A 25,988-nucleotide genomic window follows, 5' to 3' on the forward strand; every position below is an offset into this window, starting at 1 on the left:
ACATGGATGCAGCTGGAAACCATCATTCTCAGTAAACTATCACAAGAACAGAAAACCAAACACCGCATGTTCTCACTCATAGGTGGGAATTGATCAGTGAGATCACTTGGACTCTGGAAGGGGAACATCACACACCAGGGCCTATTATGGGGAGGGGGGAGGAGGGAGGGAGGGATGCCATTGGGAGTTATACCTGTTGTAAATGACGAGTTGATGGGTGCTGACAAGTTGATGGGTGCAGCACACCAACATGGCACAAGTATACATATGTAACAAACCTGCACATTGTGCACATGTACCCTAGAACTTAAAGTCTAATAAAATAAATAAATAAATAAATATAAAATCCACAGGAAGAAAAAAAAAAAGACCCAGTCATCACATCCTCATTCCACCTCACAAGAAGAAGTAAAGAAGAGATTGCCCCTTTTCTATGGAGACAGTTCTAAGAAGTTGCATACACCACTTTTGCTCACATCCCACTGAGCTAGAATTTAGTCAGATCACCACAGCCATCTAGTAGGGAGGCTGGAAAATATAGGCTTTATTCTGAACAACTTTGTGCCCTTCAATGGCAAATGAAGGCTTTCTAGCAGTCTCTGCAATAGGCCTGTGTAAACACTCAAGTTTAAGATCTCAGAGATGGAGCACTTCCACATGACGAATATGACCCCAGGAACAGGTGGCTGAAAGGCAGTCAAAGTGAAGGTCATTGACATATTAAAGTCAAGGGACAGTGAGGCTCACTTATGGAATGGATCATTAACAATGCAGAAGATGAAGCCACATAGATTAACTGAAGAGTTAGGGTGAAGAGGAAGATTCGGAGGCCACTGATGATATTGTAGTTATATGGTAGACCTTGCAGCCACATGAACCACTGACATAAGTTTATTCTATAATTATTTCAACTTAAAGAATCAGGAACATTCTCTGATATTTTCCCTTTGATTTCCCATAGTACTGGAGACACTGAACACGCTTAATAAATACAAGTTGTGCAAAGGAGTCACAAACCCTCACTAGACCCCAGAAGATAGCCAAATATATTCTATCCCCCAAGAGCTCTTGCTGACTCAGGCATTAGGAAAATGACAAATATTCTTTCTGTTGTGCTGCAGCATTTTGGTAAACTGCCCAGTTTAACAAGCAGCATATCTGAAATATACTACCTGTTCTCTGAAGATTGAAAATACTGTAGGGAAAAACATATATAAAACAAGAAAAAATAAGGAAGTTATATGTGTGCTGTGTTACTATATAGGAGACTGAGAATAGACTTAAGAGAGTGCAGCATCTGTTTCCAAAACAGCCAGACAGAAGGGAATACTCTTCCTATTCTCATTACTAAATACTCAAAAGAATAACTGATTTGGGGAGTAAGGGACAGAGCAACTTCTTTCTCCTTCCTGTGAAGATGAAAAGCCAGCCTGCTGGCTTCCATATGAACTGTGCACTTAAAAGGCAACCATCTAAGCAGCTTGGAGGGACCGAAAGTCCTGTGTCTGACTGCTGCCCTCACCGGCAGCAGGGATGCTGAGCCACGAGCCATGTCTTGGCTGGTGCACAAGGGAGAGGCTCATTCTGTCTGCCTTCTCTTCTTCCCTCCAAAAGCTGGCTCCAAGGAACTTTTATCTACTCAGTGTTACAAAGAGGAAGACAAATGGGTGAAGTTCCGCCAGCTGAGACAGGGTCAGAATCCTGAAAAGACCTCATGCCTATCTAAACACAGATTCAAAAGCAAGTGAGATCCAAGTCTAATGAGACTATGCAGAGATTGCAAGGTTCATGCAGTACAGAAGATAACCACCTTAGCAATTTTTTTTTTTTTTTTTGAGACGGAGTCTTGCTCTGCCGCCCAGGCTGGAGTGCAGTGGCGGGATCTCAGCTCACTGCAAGCTCCGCCTCCCGGGTTCACGCCATTCTCCTGTCTCAGCCTCCCGAGTAGCTGGGACTACAGGCGCCCGCCTCGTCGCCCGGCTAGTTTTTTGTATTTTTTAGTAGAGACGGGGTTTCACCGTATTAGCCAGGATGGTCTCGATCTCCTGACCTCATGATCCGCCCGTCTCGGCCTCCCAAAGTGCTGGGATTACAGGCTTGAGCCACAGCGCCCGGCCAGCAATTTTCTTTCTTGAAACTCTTGATTAGAAATCCACTGCCCCCTCCTTTTTATTTATTTTGTTTTTTTGGTGAGAACTGTGAGTGTACCTATCTAGCTAATATCCATAGCAAGACAGAAAAAATGTTTAAGTTATCCTAAGCTTACATTCCAAAGCAAATTTTCTTTTCAAAAAGAAAATATAGATAACAGAATAATTAACAACACCTATGTATCCACCATCAGAATGAATAGTTAAAATCTATTAACATTTATATATTATATAAATTATAATTGGCTTGCATTACATGTGGTATTTATGTCCCATAAAGTTACCACAAACACTGAATTCTCAAATACCAAACCATTGCTCCTAGAGGAAATATAAGATTAGCTTCCTGTGAGCCTGTGGCATATGTACCCATGAACAGAATGTGGTACGGTTGTGCAGGGTTTATAAAATGTTTTACATAAACAGTATCATACCATTTCAATATTCTGCAACTTGCTTCCTCCATTTAACTGTATGTTTCCAAAGTCTATTTATATTGAAACATATAGATTTAATTAATTGATTGAAACTTCAGTACAGTAATTCCAAGACTCAGCAATTAGATGATATCAATCACCAAGAATTTCAAGCACTTTCAGTGAAAACATATTCTTCATCCTACACCTTAAAAGTTGTCTTAAACAAATGTGGTCACAATATTCTTTTGTTAAATCAAATATAATGTAGAATATAATCAGAACCCCTCAGTACATCAATGTCATCTTCAATCAGGACCATTTCTCTGATGTCATCTCCCATCACTCAACCCCATGCAATTTATGCTGTGGTATACATGCTTTTCATGTCTTTGGCCCTTTCAAATACTATTAGCTCTGCCACGTAAGTTATTTCTTTCCTTCTTTGTCTGGCAAACTCCTAGACAACCTTCCAAACTCAATGCAAATGCCATCTCCAGAGGAAGATTTACTTGAAAGCCAATGAAATTTAAGCTTCAGGCCTCTCAATTCCACAGGTCTCTACAAAGACCATGGGAGAGATTTAGCAAGGTATCCATGTGGACATTTGTATTTTTGTAAAATCATAGGATTAAGGTTTTTTTTTTGTTAAAGGGCCATCCAAATGATATAATCTTAAACTAAATAACAAACAGAGATGGAGCCTCTCTAAAGAAAATTATATTTATCTGGGAATAGCATTGCAATGAGAATGTGAATGTCATAACTATGTGCATATTTGAGGAGGGTGGAGCAAGGGGAAGTTTCTATTATTTATTTATTTATTTATTTATTTTGAGATAGAGTCTCACTCTGTCGCCCAGGTCGGAGTGCAGTGGTGCAATCCTGGCTCACTGCAACCTCCACCACCCAGGTTCAAGCAATTCTCATGCCTCAGTCTCCCGAGTAGCTGAGATTACAGATGCATGCCGCCACACCCGGTTAATTTTTGTATTTTTAGCAGAGGCGGGGTTTCACCATGTTAAGTGATCCACCTGCCTTAGCCTCCCAAAGTGCTGGGATTACAAGCATGAGCCACTGCGCCCAACCAAAGGGGAAGTTTTTAAAGGCAAAACGAGAAGAAATACATCAAGTATTTTGAATCAAGTGTCCTTGCCTACAAGGTTCAATAACAAGGGTGGCATCAGTCCAAGGTCAGACAGGCAGTTTGCTGGACAGACATCCTTGCAGAAGTATTTTCTGTGTAAGGTTACTGTGGCTTTTGTGCAAGGCTGTAGTTTTGGCCATCTTTTGTAACTGTTCTTGTTATGAGGCACACATGCGTGAGAACCCTCCCTTCATGGCCTTCTCTGCCCCCATTTGTCAGGGATTTAACTCAAGTGACTCCATTTTGATTCTGACAACCTTTAAAAGCTTCAGACCCCTCTAAACCTGGATCTGCCCTGATCCTCACTTTTGTGAAGCTTTCCATGACCTCCTGAAAGAGACGTCCTCTGAGGTTCCAGAGCACTTTATGTCTAATACTTAATATGTTTTAGTATAACTTATCAGACAAGATAATTAGATATTAGAGAATTTTTGTTCATGTCTGTCTCAATAGTAGGTATTCAACAAAAACTTGTTAAATGTGTATTACTGATGAAAATACAGAGATTCGTGAGCTTATTTGCTGTCTGTTCCATTTTCAGACCCTGCCACCATCCATCTTCAGAAGGAGCCTTCCAACTGCATGCTCACTGCACACCAGCAGACAGGGAGGGGCCAGAGGAAGCCAGATGGCAGCAAGAGGGGAAAGAAGTTTTCAGGAGGGTTGTGGGAAAGAATGTGAAGTCAAATCACAAAAGGAATGGGAGTCAAACAGAAACGAGGCTGAGAGTTCAAACAGGGAAGGAGACAATAACACAGACCCATCATCTGGGAAGGGTTCTTGTTTGAGGTGGTGGGGCAGTTTCATTTAAAAACAAAGGGAAAAGTTCAAAGTACATAAAAAGGAGATATGACGAAAATAGGTATTTAGTTACAACTGGTTAGATTAAATTTGAGAAACTAGCTAATCCTGCACCATAGCACTTGCTGCTGCTTCCGCTGGACAGCCCTCCCCGGATGTCAGCTCTCACACATCCTTCAAGAACCAGCTTCACTGTGACTTATCTGAAGCCATTCCTGGGCTTTCCTGCCTGAATGCTCCAGCTTTCATTTCTCCCTCAGCTCTGCAACCAAAACTATAAACATAACTACAAGTATGTTTTTTACTTACTTTAAACATCTGAGTAAGTACTAAACCATGTGTAAATAAACTATTCTTTATATTTTCATCTGATAGTCTTAACTTTCCCACAATTAACTACTAAATAGAAAATTTTAGTGTTTTTTATTTCAAGTCATCCTTTTATCCCATGTACCCAAGATAGAGTTATGTTCTAGCAAAATATGACATTGTTCTCCTGGTGAGAGAAGAAGGCAGGCAAAAGCAAAAGGCAGAACCAAAACACATTTGAAAGCACTTCCCATGGGAAAGAATGTCACATTTGAAAACAGATTCCTCCGTTGTTTCCTTGGTTTAAGCGGAAGTTACTTGCTTTGTAAAATTACAGTTGAAACCATTGTTGCCGAGCAAGAGATTCTCTGTTCTCCTGTGGCAGTTATTACTGTGTCCGAGGCAGGCTCAAATAGAATCTGAGATCATTCAAAATTTAAACAGTGAATGCAGCAATCAAAATGTCACCGGGGTAGGGGAATGAATGAATAATTCAGCTCACTAAAAGTTAACATTTAGAAAAGACCGGACTTGCAAATTCCAGGAGGTAATGAGAGCCTGGAATAAGATGGTCCCTACCCTCCACCACCTGCTTCAATTTAAAACAAACAAAATGACCATGAAATCTGTATGCTGACCTCCTAGACACCCTGCTTTTTAGGGGTGCATTCAGATCTGAGGAACAGCAGCCAGAGAGTGATCCAAACACCCTGATGGGGCATTCAGGAACATTATTTGATTTCAGTTCATCCAACACTTCCTGAGCTTCTACCAAGCCAGATACTGGACTGGGGACAGGGAATGCAGAGATGTACAAAACCATCACCGCCTTTGAGGAGCTCATGGTCTGGGAGAGTGGCTGACAAAGACTCAGGGATCCTGCATCATGGGAGGGTATAATAAAGCTATGACAAGGACCACAGGATCCCTGAAAGGCCCACTTGCATAGGCTTGTGTTTGTGGTGGGGAGTTGTCTGGTATAAAATCTAGATGGCTGGTGACTGTCAGGGAGCTCCAGCAGCAAACTTGGGGGTCAGGACCAGGCCCTCATGAGGGCAGCTTTACTATTTCATCCCACTGTGACTACAGGTGTGGTGTTTTCTCTGCCGAGGATGTCCTCGCCTCCTTTGCCCACCTGGAAACCTCTATTCCTCTGCAAGACATCCACGTGAGCTTTGCTTTCCAGGTGAAAGCTCTCTTGGCTATCCCAGACAGCCTCAGGTGCCCAATTGTCATTAACAAAGACAATGACCACATCCTGCGGTGGCAGCTCCTCGTCTGATTCAGTAGATGGTCTGCGAACAGACAGAGAAGGCCATGTTTCATCTTGTCTGCATGTGCAGAGCCTGACAAGCAAGGCACTCAGTAAATGTTTGTTAAAATGAATGAGGCCGAGTTCCACTTCGCTTAGGAGGGTGTGGCTTCCATTCTAACAACAAGAAAAAGCCTGACATTCTAAAGCATCGTAACTTTTCTTGAGCCCATCTGAGGAGGTGAGGCTACCAGACACTGAAGTGAACACAATTCCAAAGACTGACAAGTGCCTCTGACCAAAGTGGGGGACACACCTTTGTCAGAGATGGAGGAGGACACGGCTGCCCGAAAAAGAACGTTAGAAGGAAACAGTTAAAATGGTAATAAATTCTTAAGTGTGGCCTAAGCACAACAATGTTAGTCCCAGACACGAGCGGGATTCGTACTCACACGCGAGCTTTTTTCCAAGGCCTCCGTGGGGGCTCCTGAGGACGCTGGGAGGCAGGACTGGAAGAGCAGAGAAGCCATGCCCCCACCAGGAGCCTAACACAGAGTAGCGACGAGCGCGGATGCAGAGTCAGCCCATGAAGGGCAAGGTGGGGAAGGGACCCTGAGAAAGCTCAGGGCAGCGCGGGCCCCATAGGAAGCACAAGGAACCTGCCCATAAGGCCTCTGCCCCACCCCCGCGGCTGTGAGCGCCCACTTCCGGGTCACTTCCGGGTCCTGGGCTCGCTCTCCTCTGCGTCCGGCTGTAGCCTCCGGGGCCTCCATGCGGACTCCTTAGCTATGACACAGCCAGGCTCTGCATGGGTCCCCCCTCCCAGCGCTGCAGCTCAAGAGACTCTCCAGACAGTCAGCTGGGGCCCTCGCGGGCCGCCTCACTTGCCTCTCCTGTCACGGGGATGACTTTCTCATGCTGCCTGTTGCCCAGTGTAGAAGCCATCGGGTCATAGATTTTCCTTAAGGTTTTTAGTGTTTTAAGTCTCAGCGGTCAGTCTGGTACTTGTTACATCATCTTGGTCAGAAGCAAATGTTCAATTGATTTTCCACAAAGGTGCCAAAGCAATGCAATAAAGAAAAGAATGCCTTTTCAATAAATTATATAGAAACAACTAGATTCTCACATGCTAAAAAATAAACCTCAGCACCTACCTCCCATCAAACAGAAAATGTTACATGATGGGTGCATAACCTGAACATAGCAGTTAACATAAACATAATAAAGTTTTTAAGGGAAAGCATATCTCTAAAACTTAAGAGTAGGAAAACATTTCTCAGGAAACAGCAAATAACAACAATGAACGAAAACAATGGTAGATTTTATCAAAATTGAAAATTTTTGCTCATCAAGTGACGGTTAAGAAAACAAATAGGCAAGCTGCTGACTTGGATAAAACATTCACACAACTAAAAACTATTATCTAGGATGAATAAAGAACTACTATAATCCAATAATAAAAAGACAACTAAACAGTGGTCAATTAATATGATCAGATACTTTACAAGGAAGGTATACATATGGCCAATGCCATTAGTCATCAGGGAGCAGCAAATAATTAAAACCAAAAGACATACCACTACGTAACCACAAGAATGTCTAAAATTAAAAACACTGACAGCAACAAATGTTGGTGAGGAAGTAGAGTGACTGGAACTCATATATTGTTGGTGGAGGTATACTGGTATCTAGCAATTTCTTGCTAGGTAACATACACTTACCCTATGGCCCAAAAGTTCTATGCTAGGCGTTTATCCAAGTGAAATGAAATATATATTCATTTAAAAAGCTCAGATTTATAATATCCAAAACTAGGAAACTCCCAGGTATCTATCAATAGGAAAACAGATACACGAACTGCAGTATATTCATATAATGTGATGCTGCTCAGTAATAACAAGGAACAAATTATTAATACACAAAACAACATCAATGAATCTCAAAACCATGCTAAGTGAAAGAAACCAGATAAAAAAGAGTATGTACTACTGTCTATACATTATAATTACATTTATTTGAAATCTAGAATAAGCAAAATGAATGTATAAAAAAAAAAAGAGAGCTATCCATCAAAACAATGATGATACCAAAAAAATCAGATTGATGGTGCCTCTGGGGAGGAAGGAATGGTGGGAATTAGCTGGCATAAGGGACTTTCTGGCATTACAGTACCATTCTATGCCTTGATAGGGGTTTGGGTTATACAGATTTAGGCAACTACCAAAATTCAACAAATCATAACCTTAAATATTTGAGCATTGTATTGATTGTAAAATTTACTTCAAAAGAAAAAAATGGATTGATGGATGAATAGAGGGATGGAAAAATAGATACATATGTGATAAAACAAAGACAGTAAAAAATAGTAAAGTCTAGGTGGTTGATATATGGAGTTCACTTTAAAATTCCTTCAATTTTTCTTTATGCCTGAAAATTTCATAATATAAAGTGATGAGAAAAATTGTGTTAAATGAATAGGGCAAGATGCTAGTCTCAGACAGGCCAAAGTACTAGGACGGGGACTCAAGTACAAGGTTACAGGACAAGACCAGTTAAACAGGAGTAATAGTAATAATGGCCATCATTTATTTATTGGATACTCACTGTACGGGGCCCTGAACAGGGCACTTCTCAAAACTCAGCTTGCTTATACCTTCCAACATACCCATTTTACAGATAAGACACTAAAAGTTACAGAACTTAAGTAATTCATCCTAAGCCCCACCCCACAGCCAGAAAGTGGGTGAGCCAAGGTTGAGCCCTGGCCTATCAGATCCCAGGCAGCTTATCCACCATGCTGTTCCTCCTTTGCTACACTTCAAAGGGAAGGCTGGAGCTACTTACTTGAACCAACAGCATTTAAGATTAGAGCAGGGCTGATTTGATGAGTCCCTGGAATATTAGAGTCCAGTCATGTGTTGCTTAACAATGGGGATACATTCCAAGACTGCATCCTTATGTAATTTCATCATCATGTGAACTCATGGAGTTCATTTACACAAACCTAGATGGTGTAGCCTACTATACAGTTAGATTATATGCTATAGTCTAATGCTCCTAGGACACAAACCTGTACAGCAAGTTACTGCACTGATTACTGTAGGCAATTGAAACACAATGGTAAATATTTTATGTATCTAAACATTTCTAAACATGGGAAAGGTACAGTAAGATTTGATATAAAGGTTAAAAAAAAAAGATACTCTTGTATAAAGCATTTGCCATGAATGAAGTTTGCAGGACTGGAGGTTGCTCTGGGTGAGTGAGTGGTGAGTGAATGTGAAGGCCTAGGTCATTACCATATACTACTATAGACTTTACAAACTCTGTACACTCCAGCTACGCTAAACTTAGGTTTAAAATACAGTAAGTGTGATATGACTTTACAACAGCTACAATGTCGCTAGGCTGTAGAAATTTTTCACCTCCATTATAATCTTATGGAACTGTATTTTAAATTCCTTCTGATTGGGCAAAGAATGAACTCCAGAGTCTAGGACAGGGCTATCAGAACTGAGGTTCTGCAGTATGCACTCTATGCGGCAGGGACCACATCCCTCTCGTGTTCCTGTTATAACCCTACAGTCACAGTACCTATAGGCATTCCACAAATGTTTACTGGTGAATGAATAAATACATACAGAAATAGGAAACCAGACAGATCATTATAAATTCTCAAGCAGGAATGTGACTATGTGAGTGGGAAAATCATCTTTCTAGATCAATCTTATTTCTCTCAAACTGTACTTCTGAGATTCTCCAAAAGAATGTAACTTCTTTTGAATGGCTTATTCCTGGAAGGGTTTTTTGTTGTTGTTTTTGTTTGGGTTTTTTGTTTGTTTTTTGCTGACACTGGAGGTATTCTTTGCACATTCTAATGTATGCCAAGAAGTCTGTAAGAGTTTTGAATAGTCTCAGAATCTTGCTTTTGGAAGATCTTTAGAGGTTGTTCAGGCTAGCAACTTATCAAATACAGGATAGTAAAAGAGTCTTGTAATCACTTTTCTCCCTCTTTGCCGGAGAAAGAGCAAAGATTCTAATCTAACAGCAATAGCACACATGAGAACCACAAAAATCTCTTCTTGAAAGATTCTTAATTTGTGGGAGAGAGTTGCTTTATGAGAGGCCAGGGGCCAGAGCAGGCATGGTCCAGGTTCTGAGTGTTCCAGAGAAGACAGGTCTGCCTGTGCCATCTCTAGGTTTGGTTTTCTTAAGTGCTTTGAAGACAGTTCTATATGGTAGGCTGGGGAATGGAAAAGAATGCCTCGCCTAAAGACGCACTCAAAATAATTTTCTATTTCTGGTTTCTTTAAAAAAGATGCTCCCAAACTACTCTTTCAATGAGATTAAAGCCTATTTGCTTCTTTGTTCAAAAGGAATGGGATTCCTTATGTATTTAATTGAGGACCTTTTGGGCTATTTAGATTCTTTTACAGAACTGGAATTCATCAGTAGGTTCTGGTGTTAATGTGGCTGAACCGCTTCAGAACACTCAGTGATTCCCACAAAATCCCAATGGTGTAGTGTTGTTTTTGTTCACATTGTGCAAACGAGGAATTAAGACTCAAATAGATGAAATAACTCACAAAGTCATTCCGCTGGTACGAGGAAGAACAAGAGAAGGAGAACTGATCTTCATGCCCAGGTGAGGTCTCTTGACTGTCAGCTTGGTCTTTTCACAACAGAACTTGAGTGCCTGTTTTTACCAGGTGCTAGCAATTAAAGCACTCCTGCTAATACTCGTCACAAGAATAGCCTGGGAGTCCGAATTCAGCATGTTTGGTTGTTGCTATTTAGATTCATGACTTATTTTGAAGCTGTCAGGCACTCCCTGAGACCTGATGCCAGATTTGTAGTTAAAGGAGAACCATGACCTATCTCCAGAACATTCCCTGTGAGTCTGAATGGGATAGAAGTTATAGATCCCTATGTCTTCACTAAGTTCTTAGTATATTCGGAATGGCTCATGCTTACATCCTTTCTGTCAGTCCTCCATCACTCTCTGGAACGTGATGTAAGATCATCAATGAAGCAGAACCACTGGGAAGCAGCTAGAAGGGAGTCAGCCTTTGAGTGGGATGGGCCCATGATTTCCTTGCCTCTTGCTTCTACATCATTGACAAGTCAAGGTGCTGGCTAAGCGGAGACTCAAAACAGGAGAATTCACAGACGGTTCAGACAAAAGTAGCTTTTTTGTTTTTTTTTAAGTGGAATTATCTTAACCAAGTCTGGCAAAGCATATGGAGACCTAACTAAAAATGGCAGCCAAGAAAGGATCAGAAGGGTCTATAACCTTTGAAAGAACTCAATAGTACCTGGCCACATCTTCAATCTCTAATGCTGGGGGATGATAAATTATTCAGATGAAATAATCTTGGCTTCCACTCACCACAGCCCAAGAGCATTGATCCACGTCATCACTAATGATGATGAGCATCACCAATCCACAGAGGTCTTCACAATGAGATGCCAACATGAAATGGAGGAGTGACAGCATTTCTGCTTTAGACTGTTTACCCCTTCCTCCTCCTGAGATTTCACATGCTCTTCAGCGGGCCTCCAGGAGTGAACTGTCCTTCCTGTTAGGTCAAACAGCAACATGAAGATCAATTATCTACCTATATTCCCTGTTGGGCTCAGCGATTGGGGTAGCGAAGGACTGAATCAGATCCCCCTGCTGGTATGGAAGACAAATCCATTATCTCACTTCCATACCAGTGCTTTTAACATCTAGATCAGTGCTTTTAAAACTTAGATTTGCCTAAGAATTATCCATGTATCTTGTTAAAATGCAGATTCTGATGCACTAGGTCTTATTGGTTAGATACTGTGCCTTTCTAGCAAGCTCCCAGGTGATGCCAATGGTCCTGGTCTATGGATGACTCTTTGAAAGGCAAGGAACTATATGACTGTGAAAAGTAGGCCCACCCTCCAGACTCTCTCCACCCGGGTCTAACCTGTACATTACAGCAATATCACACCTCTGCTCAAATCCACTCTCTCTCTCTCTTTTTTTTTTTTTCAGATGGGGTCTCGCTCTGTTGCCCAGGCTGGAGTGCAGTGGCGCGAACTGGGCTCACTACAGCCTCTGCCTCCTCGGTTCAAGCGATTCTCATGCCTCAGCCTCTGGAGTAGCTGGGATTACAGGTGTGTGCCACCACACCCGGCTAATTTTTGTATATTTTAGTAAAGACAGGGTTTCGCCACGTTGGCCAAGCTAAATCCACTCTTTTGCCTGACATTCAAGGTCCTGTACAAACTGATCCTACTTGCTTTGTAACCTTTTCTGTCATTGCTCTCTTCTCACAATCTGCATCTCAAGTAGCTTGAACTATTGCTGCTTCCCAGCCATACTGCCACTCTGCCTTTATTTTGCTCTTTCTTCTACCTGGAATGTTCTTGCCCACCTCGTTCAAGGCCCAGCTCAAGTGCTGCCTCCTCTATGAAGCCAAACGAGTCCCTCCAGCCAGAGGTCTTCTTCCTTCCTCTGGCTACTGATGTCACTTTATAGCTATTTCTCTTGGGGACGCTATCACTATCTGTCTTGAACTATGACTTGTGGACCGTGTCTTTTATCTTGTCTCTACTATTATTCTTTGTAAACTTTCTTAGGGCAGGTTCTATTTTGATTTGCTTGTAACTTGTAGACACTTATCACAATGAATTATACATAGCAGGTACTTGGAAGTAAGTGCGTGTGTGTGTATATCAGTTAATTTTATCGGAGTACAATTTAAATCAATAAAATGCATAGATTTCAACTGTACTGTTCATTGAGTTTTGTACCCAAGCAACTACCACCCAATCAAGATAGAAAACTTTTTCATCACCTCAGAATACTCTCTATTTCCTGTTCCAGTCAATCCCCTGCAACAGCTCCCCTCCCTAGCTAGAAAATAACTGTTCAGATTTCTACCAGCATAAACTGGTTTTGTCTCTTCTTGAATTTTACGTAAGTGGAATTATAGAAAAACTACTCCTTTATCTGGCTTCTTCCACTCAACATAATGTCCATGCTGCCACACTTTGGAAATAGCTTCTTAAATAATTCACTGATGGGGGCGATGGAAGCGTTGGTTTAGTGAAATCAGACTGGCCTGGGGACTTTCCTGAATTCAAGGACATTTTGGACTTTCTGTGCTTGCTTCCTGCCTGATGTCCACCTGTTCACTAAATTACTGAAGCTCCTTGAAGCCCTGTCGCTCTTTCTCTGCCAGCACTTCTGCCTCCTCCGCAGTGCCCATGTGTCTTCCCACTACTGCCAGCAAAGGGCTGTCTCCCGACTGCCTTCCCTACCAGCTCCCTGAGACTCTGTTGCTGAGCTTCAAGGTTCTGTGTTCCCTCGGGTTGGCTCTGTCTGTTGGAAAAGATGTGCTCTCCACTGTTGGTTTTTGTTTGTTTCTTTTTGTTTTTGCCAATCAGCTTTTCTTCTTTGAGGATGAGGGTGGGTCACCCTCTGAGGCTCAGACAAAGTCACCCATCCAGGGTCCTCCATGCCTATGACCTGCTATGGCTCATATCAATTCTTTGCCGAGAGGCAAATGCAACTGGAGCCCCCAGTGGGTGGCTGGCCCTGGAGTCTCCTGCGTGCTGCGACCTGGGAATTCTCACCAGACCTCACCTGAAGTCAGCTTGCTCCCCCCTGCCAGGCCACATGGCCCAGCAGTGGTGACAATGGCAGTAGGCCATTCCTGGCTAACAGACTTATGCTTGGTCTGGTTCTTAGTGTATGTTGGGCTGAAAAGAGCAAGCATTGCTTCCTCCCCATCATAGTAGTCACAAAGGGCTTATTCTCGTATCTTTTATTAACTTTGCTGTTGTCTAGGTCAGAGTTGCCTCTCCGGGCCTATGTGTGACTGATAGGGTGAAAATGAGGCCCAGACTGGACAAGTCCTAAATTACGGCTCTGGAAAAGGAGAGCCAGGCCTGCACCTCCTGACCCTGGGACGTATGGCTGAGATGTGAGCAAAAAGCCAGGTGCCAGCCACAGTGAATTATCTTAATCTGGGAATAAGGAAAGACAGCCATAGGGTCACTCTGCCATTTTGCACTTTTTTTGTTTTGAGATGGGGTCTTTGTTGCCCAGGCTGGAGTGCAGTGGCACAATCATGGCCCACTGCAACCTTAAACTCCTGGACTCAAGACAGCCTCTCACCTCAGCCTTCCAAGTCGCTAAGATTACATGTATACACCATCATGCCTGGCTAATTTTTAATTTTTTTCTGTAGAGACAGGGTCTTACTGTGTTGCTGGGGCTAGTTTTGAACTCCCCTGGCCTCAAGTGATCCTCCTGCCTGGACCTCCCGAAGCGCTGGGACTACAGGCGTGAGCTACCACACCCAGCCCATTTTGCACTTCATGGGATTTCATTTCCTGATTGCTCCTGAAGGACGTGTGTTCCTAATAATGTGGAACACCCCCATAACCCTTGCAGCCCTGTGAGATCGGCATTGTTATTCCTGTTGTAGGAAACCACAGCCCAGAGAGGGTGCTCACCTGTTCCTGGTTGTGTAGCACAAATGGCAGATCCTGGATTTACATAGGCCTGGCTCCAAGCTGTTCCTACCACTCCATCACCCTGCCTTTCTGTCTGGCTCCTGGAAGGTGATTACGATGTCTCTGATCTCATATATCCCATCAAAGTGCTTAGATGTGCTGACCACAAAGCTCTTCTCGGCTCCTTATAGCACTTAGTGGTGGGAAGCCAAGAAGGAGCTGGTGCCTTTCCCCTCCCCGCCAAGGGATCGCTGGAGCTTACGGTTCCCACCCATATGCATTAGCCTCTGCCGCATGACTTGATATTTGCGGTATACTGACAAGGCCTATTGTATTAGTTTGCTAGGGCTGTCGTAACAAAGGACTGCAGACTTGGCTTAAACAACAGAAACTTATATTTTCACAGTCCTGGAAGCTGGGAAGTCCAAGATCAGGGTGTCAGCAGGGTTGGTTTCTTCTGACGCCTCTCTCTCTCTCTAAGCTTGGAGATGGCCATTTCTGGAGTTGGCTTAGCGATAGCCATTTTTTCTCCCTATGTCTTCATATCATCTTCCTTCTGTGCCAATTGTGTCGTAATACTCTCTTATAGGACACCAGTCATAGTGGATTAGTGCTTTAATTGTTTTAACTTAATTACCTCTTTAAATACAAATATAGCCACATTTTGAGGTACTGGGAATTAGGACCTCAACATACACATTTTGGGGGAACACAGTTCAGGCTGCAACACCTATCCAAAAATATTTGCCATTCCAGGGTTACAACACATTTCAAATTCCTACCATTGGTCCTCTGAGCTAGAGTTTCGTTAAAGTGCAAACATTTTAACAGAAGCAAAGAGTATGGAAACACAGATTCCTACTAACATTGCAGTCATTTTTCCCTATAAATTATTCAGCCCAGTGCCAAGCCTGCTGAGATGGCCTCAGGGCAAATTATTTGAGAATGAGGGGAGAAATTAAGGAATAAACTATAGTTTAGGATTCTGCCCAAGAGCCCGGGACAACATGTGGTACCGTATTGAGCTGTGGCTTTATGGATGGAGTGTAGAGGGATGAAAGATGCTGAAAGAAACTGAAATAAGATTTACCCACTTTTAGGATTTTGCTGGGCACTGTGTGGTGGAGTGTTAAGGTATGAATTTTGGAATCAGGCAGAACAGGATTTGCTGGTCACCAGCTGTGAGCCCCTGGGCCAGTTGCTTGAGCTGTCTGGATCTGTTTCCACTGACCACAGTGGGGAGATATTAACGCCACGCTCCTGGAGTTGTGATGATGAGCCGTCCTCCATTGGGCAGGGAAAGCATGGAGAGTAGCAACGGCGCACAGAGATGTTCAGGAAATGAACCTCATGCACTGCTCCAACACTCCATCAGAGTACACAGAAAAACCCAGATCCCAGAAGATGTTTCCGAAGCGATATGGAAAACTTCCTTCCTCACGCGAGTGGAACCAGGATATCCCAGAGCAAGAGCAACCCAGCCGCAGACCTGACATTCGAAGCAATAACCAGGACCAAACTAGTAAGCAGATTCCAGAAGAACGAGAGCTTTCCAGTGTCTGACCTGGCCCTCCGATGGAGAGGGCGCCTGCTAAGAGGTGGCCTGGAACACTCTGAGGTGGGGACAAGGCACTTCATTTTGAACTTGAACCCCAAAGTCCACGAGTCCAAGCTGAACAGTTAACCCCAGAGCAAACCACGCCGCAAAAGACCACAACGTACGGGCTAAACAGCCCGGACAATCCAGAAGCCAAATCACTGGGAGCTGTTCATCCAGGAGGGGAACCAAGGCCAAAAGCCACACTGAGATCAGAAAGCAAAGGTGCTCCCAGCCAATGGGGCCGAAGAGGAGCAAGGCAGTGATAGACCAGGAGAGACTCTGGAACCAGCAGGAAAACCAGCTGCCACCAGCTGCCTGTGGCTGAGAGTGGAGCCACATTATATGCCCTTTAAGAGTGAATATGCAAATTAAACCCATTCTGACCTGCAGAGAGTGAGAAAAGACCATGTCACAGCACCTGCCACCCACCTCCTGCACCCAGTGGGCCTGTGCCTTGGCACGAGCAGGGAGTGGAGCTAGGGCTCTGCTGTCTTCGAGGACAGTCTCAGCATCTGGGGCAGCCCACCTGGTGAGCATCTTGCCATCCTGAAGGTGATTTTGTTGATACAGGTTCAAATTTTTCATATAAAATGGCCTCTAAACGCAAGTCCAACACTGCATCCGATGCTCAGCTCAAGGGGGCAATATTGACAGTGTGCAATTTTACCACATGTACTGGCCAGATAGCCTGAATCCTGTGAAAGTCTACTCTATATTTGGTACCTATGAATGCAGGTGGGGCGGATCCTGAACTGTGAAAATAAGTATTTGTTGTTCAAGCTACCTAATCTATAGTGTTTTTGTTATATAGCAGCCTGAACTGACTCAGACATATGAGTAGTCAAATTCCTAGAGACAGAAAGTAGATTGGTGGTAATCAGGGGCTAGAGGAAGGAACACAGAGTTGGTGTTGAATGGATACAGTTTTACTTCGGGAAGATGAAAAAGTTCTGGAGATGAATAGTGGTGATGTTTGCACAAGAATGTGAATGTATTTATTGTCACTAAACTGTACACTTAAAACGGCTAAACACTAAATTTTATGTCATATAAAATAACATATGTGTTACCACAATTTTTTTTTAAGAATTGATACTGTGTAACTAATAGACATTCCCCTCACCAGGAAATCTCTGACCAAACAGCTCAATTAGGTTAAGAACTATGTGCTCAGTGAGTGTATCCACTGGTGTGTTTTGTGGCCATTTTGGCTTTGCCTCCACTCTGGCTGGAACTGAAGATGCCCAGCCTGTCAGCTGAGCTGCCAGTGGGATGGTTTGTCCCAGCTTTGCAAGGTTAGCCAGAGAGGACTTGGCGTCTCTGAGGCTTCTCCCCTTTACCAATAGTGGCAGTCAGGGGAGATGCCTCTTTGCTCCCGGTATTTTCCTCCACGCAGAAACAAGCTTAACAAACGGGCCATTCTGGCCTCTGGTCTTCCTCACTTCTGCTCAGCAAAAGTGGAGTGGCCTCTGCCATGAGGGAGAGCCTCGTGTACCCACCCCTTGCTGTCTCCATCTGCTTGCGAGCAGTCCCACTGCAGGAAGCCCACCTTCTGCTCCACGTTCCCCGTGCCGGGGCCTGGGCCTGCCTGTTGCTGGGCTGCTGTGATCGGAAGCCCCCATGCCTGTAGATCTAACCCTCCTCCTCACATGCCATCCTCACCAGTAGGAAAGCTGCCAGGTTGGTCTCTGTCTGCCAACTCCTTTGTCTTTTCTCAATTCGTTTAGAAGTTGGGTGGCAAGAGCAACACCGGCAGGAGGCTCGGAGAGCTAAACATGGTTTCTTATTGTGGTCCTGAAACCACTAGGGGATGAGTTGCTACATTCCTCTGAGGACATTGTCATGCTCTGGGTCTCATCTCAGCCCAAACAGAGGGGAAGGCAGCCTGGGAAGCAGGGTCCTCCGTCTGAAGCGGAGCTCACCCACTGAGGTGTGCAAGTCCTGCCAGCCAGACTCCAGAGCAGCTGCTGGAAGGACATTCTGCCCTGGAAGGATAGAACATGACACTGGGGGGACCAGGTCACACACAAACAAGATAGCCTGGCCAGAGGAGGCAGCAGAAAGCTCAAACATGGTGGTTCTTTTTCTATTGCTGGGTAACAAATTATCAGATATTTACCAGCTTAAAACAACCTGTGTTTATGATCTCACAGCGTCCATGGGTCTGGAGTCTGTGGAAGGTGGGGCTTGTCTGTCACCTTCAGATCCAGCCCGGGGCAGAGTTCCCACGTCAGTCGTTGCTGAGCAGACAGCATTTCAGCAACAATCTCAGCCTCTGACTTGGGGGGTTTAGAATTAAGTCAGTGATCTGGGATATAGAGGCCTGGTCACAGCAGGCTGGGTCCTCAGCTCAGGGTCTTGCAGGCTGCAATCCAGCTGCCAGTCAGGCAGGGGGTAACAGTCAGCACACACCTCTTACCACCACAGGGCCCCCCAGGGATCTATGAATGCCTGGAGATGGGAGGCTGATGGGAGGCAGCAAGTTACAAACCCCCATAGGGTACGATTCAGAGGCCTTGGGTAGCATAATCAGACAAGATTAGAAAGAAGGCACAAAGTCATGTAGAAGGCCAATTTGGCAGCACATAGCATACCTCTTCTGGGGCTCGGGCCAGCAGAGCAGCAAAAGAGAATCATACCTGAAAGAGAAGAGGGAGCCTGCCCACTGTGACCAGGCCTCTGTATCCCAGATCACTGACTTAATTCTAAATCCCCTGGGTCAGGGGCTGAGATGACTGCTGAAATACTGTCTTCTCAGTGAGGGCTGACACAGGAACTCTGCAGGGCTGGATCTGAAAATGACAGGCAAGTTCCATCTGCAAGGAGTGGGAAGGCAGAGGCCACCAGATGCCTTTAAGCTTTTACTCTTGACCCTGACTTCTCCAGATGAGCTGCTCACCTAAACCTTTGCTCTCCTGATGGTCCTCATTCTACCAGCTTTGTGCTCCTAAACCTCCAGGCTGCTTTTTCTACCTACGCTGCCTTAGACCGCCAACTGATGACAAATTGTCGGCCTCGACTTCTCTGCTTTTTTCTTCTTCTTCACTTCTGAGGTCTTTGCTCCTGATGAAAGGCTGGTATTGAAAGGATTCCAGCCACAGCCTGGACCACACCCCAGGAGCCAGTCTGTCGATGCTGTTGTCTCAGTACCTTTCTCATAAATCAGCCAGGGAGGGGTTCAGTCTGCATCCTGGCCAGAGATCGATGGCACTAATGGCATCTGGTCCATTAGAGGTGGAAGAGTTACAGCCTGTGCAAGTCTGCAGCGAATTGCACCATCAGCTCTGCCAGGTACAGACTCTGGGAATATTCCTTGGTAGTTCTCTGGTCACTCAGAACAGGGCACGGTAGAAGGAAAAGCCTTGTCACAGGGCCCTCTGACAGACAGTTCTGTCCTATGCCAGGTTCCTCGTCCTTCCTAGTCCTAGGGACCCTTGCAGTCATCCCATAAAGTAGTTTACTTGATTATTACCGTAATAGAACTGTCTGTAGACAGTCATCCTTCTCCCAAAGACTGTAGCCACTCTGCAAATTATCCTCACAGAGCACTTTAAGCTGGACCACTCCAAGGATGAGGACCTGGAGGAAGCATCTGGATAGATACAGCCTGTGCCGTGCTGCATTGGGAGAGGGTCATCCCAGTGTGGTTCCAGGATCATGGCTTTTGGAAATCCCAGTAAGGATGCCTTATTCTAGAAAATAAGCTTTATGGTTAGCAAAGATGACTATGTTCTCCTTATTAATGGGTACCATTGGAAGATAGCGCATCCCTGGACCTACTCCCTAGGCCACTTCCATGGTAAGGCTGCAGTCCCTCCACACAGGTTCACTCAGGAACATCTCTTATTATCCAGGCAACAAGATCCTATTTGCCACATTGTATTCTCTTAGACCCATCTTTTAGCAGCTGTGACTTATGCACATCTTCATCTCTAGGGTATCAAAATCCAAGATCTCTAAATCAAATGTAGGCGATGGCTGGAATTTCCCCATCCTGTGGGCAGCAACTTTGGGGAACACTGACAGAATAGAAGAAAAAAAGAGGCTGGATTCTATTTGCATCTTAACGCCAACGGCTGAATGAAGCCCTGACTCCCCATTTTGATGTGCTACCAAGTTTGAATCATGCTGACACATGCCCATCTGTCAGGTGGAATAATGGGGTTTTGAGTGGCTTGATTGTAGCCCAAGGATTAAAGTCCTGCTGAGTTACCTGGTGTTGAGTTAAGGCAGTAAAGAGAATGCTCTTCTCTGCCTAAACCAAAGCAAAGACAGAGCTTTTTCCGCTAATGGCAACCCCTAGCCACAGATCTGTTGCTAAAAGGAAAACAAGCCTATCTCCTGTTTGTTCTTTAATAGCCTCATCTCTGATGTAAGCAGCCTTCTCACCTCCAGAAACTCAGCATTAAAGTGACATCATTGAAATTTGCCATAAATACTGCAAGCACTTTTTTCAAAATGATCTGGTTTATGAGCAGGGTAGCGTAGCCATAACAACCACCCGTTTCAATACCAATGAATTCTATTTGAAATAGCCTGTTCATTATTCCATCCCAGGGTCTCTCACCCCTCCTACTTGAAATGCAAAGCAGAATTTTTAAGATTTTGATCTCTGAAGTCAGACATAACTAGATTCAATCCCAGCTCTGAAAATCACCATGGGGTGTGAAAGTTACAAAACATGTCATCAAAATTTTAACACTTCTTCCATCAAGAGCTGGGGTCCATTGTCCCCATCCTTGAATCTAGGCTCTGTGACTGCTTTACCCAATAAAGTGCAACAGAAGTTATGGTACCAGTTTCTGGACCCAGACTTGAAGAAACCAGCAGCTTCTACTTGCTGTCTCCTGGGATGTTCCTCCTTCTCAGCGCCCAGTCATCCTGCTGGGAGGAAGCTCAACAGCTCATGGAGAGGTCCATGGAGAGGACACCCAGGTCCTCAGGCCCATAGCCCCAGCTGCACTCCCAGCCAACAGCCAGCACCAATGTGCCAGCCCTACAAGTGAGCCATCTTATAAGTAGTCATCTAGTCCCCAGGCTATGAATAATGCTACTGTGAACATTCATCTACAAGTTTTTATGTAGACATATGTCTTCACTTCTCTTGGGTATTTTCCTAGGAGTAGAATAGCTAGACCATATGGTAATTCTATATTTGACCATTTGAGGAACTGCCAATCTGTTTTCCACAGCGGCTGCACCATTTTATATTCCCACTAATGATATATGAAGACTCCAGTTCTCTTTATCCTAGCCAACGCATTTTATTATATGTATTTCTGCTTAGAGCTATCCTAGTGTGAGTGAAGTGGTATCTCATTGTGCTTTTGATTTGCATTTCTCTGATAGCTAATGATACTGAGCATCTTTTTATGCACTTATTGGTAATTTGCATATTTTCCTTGGTGCATGTCTATTAGATCCATTGCCCATTTTTTAATTGGGTTGTATGTCTTTTTATAATTATTTGTATATCCTAGATATTTAACAGTTATTTATATGTTCTAAATATCAATGTGCAAATATTTTCTCCCATTCTATGGGTTGTCTTTTTTTTTTTTTTTTTTTTTTCTGAGACAGGGCCTTGCTCTGTTGCCCAGGCTGGAGTATAGTGGCACAACTGTAGCTCACTGCAGCCTCAAACTCCCGGACTCAAGTAATCCTTCTGCCTCAGCCTCCTGAGTAGTATGGGCCACAGGCATGAACCACTGTGCCCAGCCCTTTTTTTACTTTCTTGATGGTCTCCTTTGAACCACAAAAGTTTTTTATTTTTATGAAGCCCAATTTGTCTATATTTTCTTTGGCTACTTGTGCTTTAGGTGCCATATCTAAGAAACTATTGCCTAATCCAAGGTCACGAAGATTTACATCTATTGTTTTTAACAAATGTTATAGTTTTAGCTTTTACAGTTAGACTTTGATCCATTTTGAGTTAATTTTTGTATATGGTGTGAGGTAAGGCATCCATTTAATTCTTTTACATGTGGATATCCAACTGTCCCAGAACCATTTATTGAAAAAACTATTCTTTTCCCCATTGAGTTATCTAGGCACCCTTGTTGAAAATCAATTGACTGAAAATTTGAAGGTTTATTTCTGGACTCTCAATTGTATTCCATTGGTCTATATGTCATTCCTTATGCTACTAACACACTATCTTGATTACTATAGCTTTATGGTAAGTTTTGATATCAGGAAATTGAGTCTTCCAACTTTGTTCTTCTCTTTCAAGATTATTTTGGCGATTCTGAGTCTCTTGCATTTCCATATGAATTTTAGGATGATTTTATCAATGTCTACAAAGAACCCAGCTGGAATTTTGATGGAGATTGCACTAAATAACTCTACAGATCATTATGGGGAGTGTTGCCATCTTAGCAATATTAGGTGTTCTGATTCTGGAACATGAGGTGTCTATTTATTTATTTAGGTCTTCTTTAACAATGTTTTGTAGTCTTCAGAGCATTTAAGTTTTGTACTTCTTTTGTTAAAAATATACCCAAGTATTCCATTCTTTTTGATGCTATTGTAAGGGACAGTTCTTGCTGTTTTTTCAGTACTAAGAAGGCCTTCCTTGCTAATGGCTCTATCTTAGAACACAGATATTTCAAACTACATAGGAGTTTTAGGTTTCTGGTTAAACTTTAGCTATTTTACAGTTAATCAACTGGAAATAAACTACATAATAAAGACTTTTCCTTTGCCCTGCTCCAATAGGGTCTAACAAATTAAATTTATATTTTCAAGGAGCTTACTTTTCATTTTATTTACTTTTGTTTCTCAGTTCAAATGCAATCAGCAGGAAAACAAAATGTGGCCCACTATGCTTTCCTCAGACCTATGTTAAATAACCTTACTTTAAAGAAACATAAGGCAGAAGTCCTTTCCCAGCTACTTTCCTTGGAAAGAATTCTATCTTTGGGTTATTTCTGTATGCCCTTTCGGCAATGCAATCTTTAGTCTCAACATATGCGGATATCAAGTTTCTTCTTTCTTGGGAATAATTAGAAAAAGCATAAAATGGAGTTTAGAAATAGAAAAGAGATGATATAAAAGAAGAGCAGTAGGAATTTTGCGAATAAACCTTGACAGAAATGAAGGGAGCTGACGGCAGGGCCTTTTGTGCCTTGAATAGCTCCTGCTCGGTGAGGAGGGGCCTCTGCTGAGGGACTCTAGTGCCCAGCAGGGCATGGCCTGGCTGTGGCTTCAGGCATCAAAATCAGAAAAAACCAAAATGGGCTTCTTTTTTTGTTAGCGAAAAGTTTCATATATACCAAATTTTAAAAATACATATTTGTCATAATGAACAAATACAATGTCTCTCCAGGAACCCACCACCCCAGATTCAACAATCATCAACCCATGATCAATTCATCTATAAACCCACCAATCCCCCACCTCCACCTCTGATTATTTGGAAGAAAATCACAGACATTACATTATTTCACCTACAAGCCTTTCGTTGTGTATGTATATATCCGTATCTGTATGTGTGTCTGTGTGTGTGTGTATCATTTTAAGATTATAAAATATTCAACCAGGTTCAAATTTCTCCATTACCTCATAATTTGTTTTCCTGACAGTTTTTTGGATCAGGATCCAAAAACTTATGTGAAGCTTCATGTGTTGTAATTGGTAGATGTTTCCCTTCGAGTCTCTTAATCCATGTTCCAATGAAGATCCAGGCACAAGGGAAAATGCACATGAGTCGTCTGCAACAAAGCAAAATGAATGTGTGTTGTCCCGTGGAAATTGTAGGCAAGGACAGTCTTAACCACTTTTAGCAACCAATAACAGTGAGCATAAATTTCACAGGTCATAGATTCAAAAGCATAAAAATGTAACTTCATTTTACCAATTTTTAACTTGAGCCCCCCCCCATTCTGTCTTTAGTTTGAAAACTCAACCTAGCCTCAGATATATTTAATCAAATGCAGTGAAATTTCCATTTTAATCACATTCAGAACATACCTTCCCTGATTTCCTCCTGGAGCTGATGTGATCCACTTAAATGCAGCTTGTGGTGGTGGGGAGGAGCTTATCTGAGCTCCTTCTATTTCATTTTCCCCCTCTACATTAATTTTTGATTACTGTGTAACAAACTGCCACAAACTTAGCAGACTAAAACAACACTCATTTGTTAGCACAGAGTTCTGTAGGTCAGAGGTTCTGCACAGCACGGCTGGCTTCGCTGCTCAGGGGGCAAAGTCCTCTGGAGGCTCTGGGGGAAAATCCACTTCCAAGCTTGTTCCTGTTGTTGGCAGAATCCAATTCTTTTTGGTTGTGAGACTGTAGTCCTGGTTTCCTTGCTGGCCTTTAACTGGGAGGTCACCCACATCCTTACACATGAACCCCTCCATTTTCAAGCCAGCAAGCCTGCATCAAATCTTCCGTGGGCTTCAAACTTAACTCCCTTATCTGTAGCCAGAAGGAGAAAACTGCTTTTAAAGGGATCATGTGACTAGGTTATTTCCCCCTCCCCACAGATCGTCTCCAACTCGGATGGCCCTTCAGAGTTGGCCCAAACTGAGACAAGGAGACTGGGCTTTTATATCCCCACATTGCCCAGTCATTGGCCACAAGCCACTTCTTGGAGGAAGGGGGTGAGGCCTTACCTTGTGGAAGGGGTTGATGCCTAATCAGTTCCCTGTGGCTGAGGGCAGTTTCTGACGACGGACCCAGCTGAGAGATACCTGCTGTTTGCAGTTGCTGGGGAAATGGGTGCCTCTGCCCAGAAGAGGGGATACCAGTGAGCGCTGCAACAATATTCACTCCACCCATCTGTTCTCCTTTCCGCATCACAACTGGGCCTTTCCTTTTGAATATATAAGCCAAGAACATTGGATTTTCAATGCATGAGCTAGCAAAAAAAGACTTCATATTTTACAAACCATCCTGCCACAGGAAAGTGGATATTCAAATGCATAGCATCCATTATTATTAGTTTAATGTATAATAGAATTTCGTTGATATTTTTAGTTGTGCATATACTACTTTACTGGGTGTTTTCATGTCAGTAAAAAATTTAAGCTCCCTCACATCCTTTCTGGAACACAGTGAGAAATAAAAGCATCAAATATTCATGTGTTCTCATGGATTATTTTACACCTGGAGTCCTACTGTTAGATATGAGTTCTAAATTTCTTTTCAAATAATCAATATGTCAGTATGTTCAATTCTTTGCCTCCTACTTTTAAACTTAACTTCCTCGTAGAGCAATCTTTTTCGATTACCTGCTCCACCCTAACTCATTCCAATTACCTGCTCCACCCTGACTCATTCCAATTACCTACTCCATCCTGACTCATTCCGATTATCCGCTCTGTCATAACCATTTTTCCCACCAAAGCACTCACCCTGTCGCTCTCTTTAAATTAGCCAGTTGGAATTAGTTTAGCCTGTGCGGTCTAACCCTAGCCAATAGGGGAACGACACAGCAGCAGGGACCACGTACATCAGAGATGAGAACTCCTTTCCCTCCCTTGTCTAATTGTGCACTCACCATTGCTCCATCTGTAAGGGTGCACCCATCTGTAGAAGTAACTTGCCTTGCTGAGAATTAAAAAGAAGATTTTATATTTGAGCGCAATTTCTTTCGTGGCACCGAAACTTTATTTATAACACTACCAACTCAGTTCTTCCCATAAAATACAATAGGGGTTGTTTTCTAAATGCCTAGTCCCCATTAATTTACCCAAATTGATCCAAGGTTTGGGAAGCCTGATTTCCCATCTGTCTTACTACCCCTCTGTCTCCAACACATGCTGCCTGACTTATAGTAGGTGTTTGGCAGTGAATGAATGTCTGATAAAAATAA

The 25,988-nt window shown here is 43.3% G+C and overlaps 1 long non-coding RNA gene across 1 annotated transcript in view; it reads right to left on the minus strand.

Moving 5' to 3' along the window:
• The window catches only part of LOC108523924 (uncharacterized), a 54,063-nt gene extending 29,101 nt beyond the window's left edge, over nt 1–24,962 (minus strand). Inside the window, exons 1-4 of the long non-coding RNA XR_001883933.1 lie at nt 24,787–24,962; nt 24,143–24,589; nt 23,732–23,883; nt 11,465–11,654 (exon numbers count right to left, since the gene is read on the minus strand). This is a non-coding gene — a long non-coding RNA (uncharacterized LOC108523924). The remainder of the gene's footprint in view (nt 1–11,464; nt 11,655–23,731; nt 23,884–24,142; nt 24,590–24,786) is intronic.
• Nucleotides 24,963–25,988: the final 1,026 nt, after the last annotated feature.

This window comes from Rhinopithecus bieti, unplaced genomic scaffold (genome assembly GCF_001698545.2).
Source record: "Rhinopithecus bieti isolate Rb0 unplaced genomic scaffold, ASM169854v2 scaffold_73682, whole genome shotgun sequence".
Classification (NCBI taxonomy): Eukaryota; Metazoa; Chordata; class Mammalia; order Primates; family Cercopithecidae; genus Rhinopithecus; species Rhinopithecus bieti.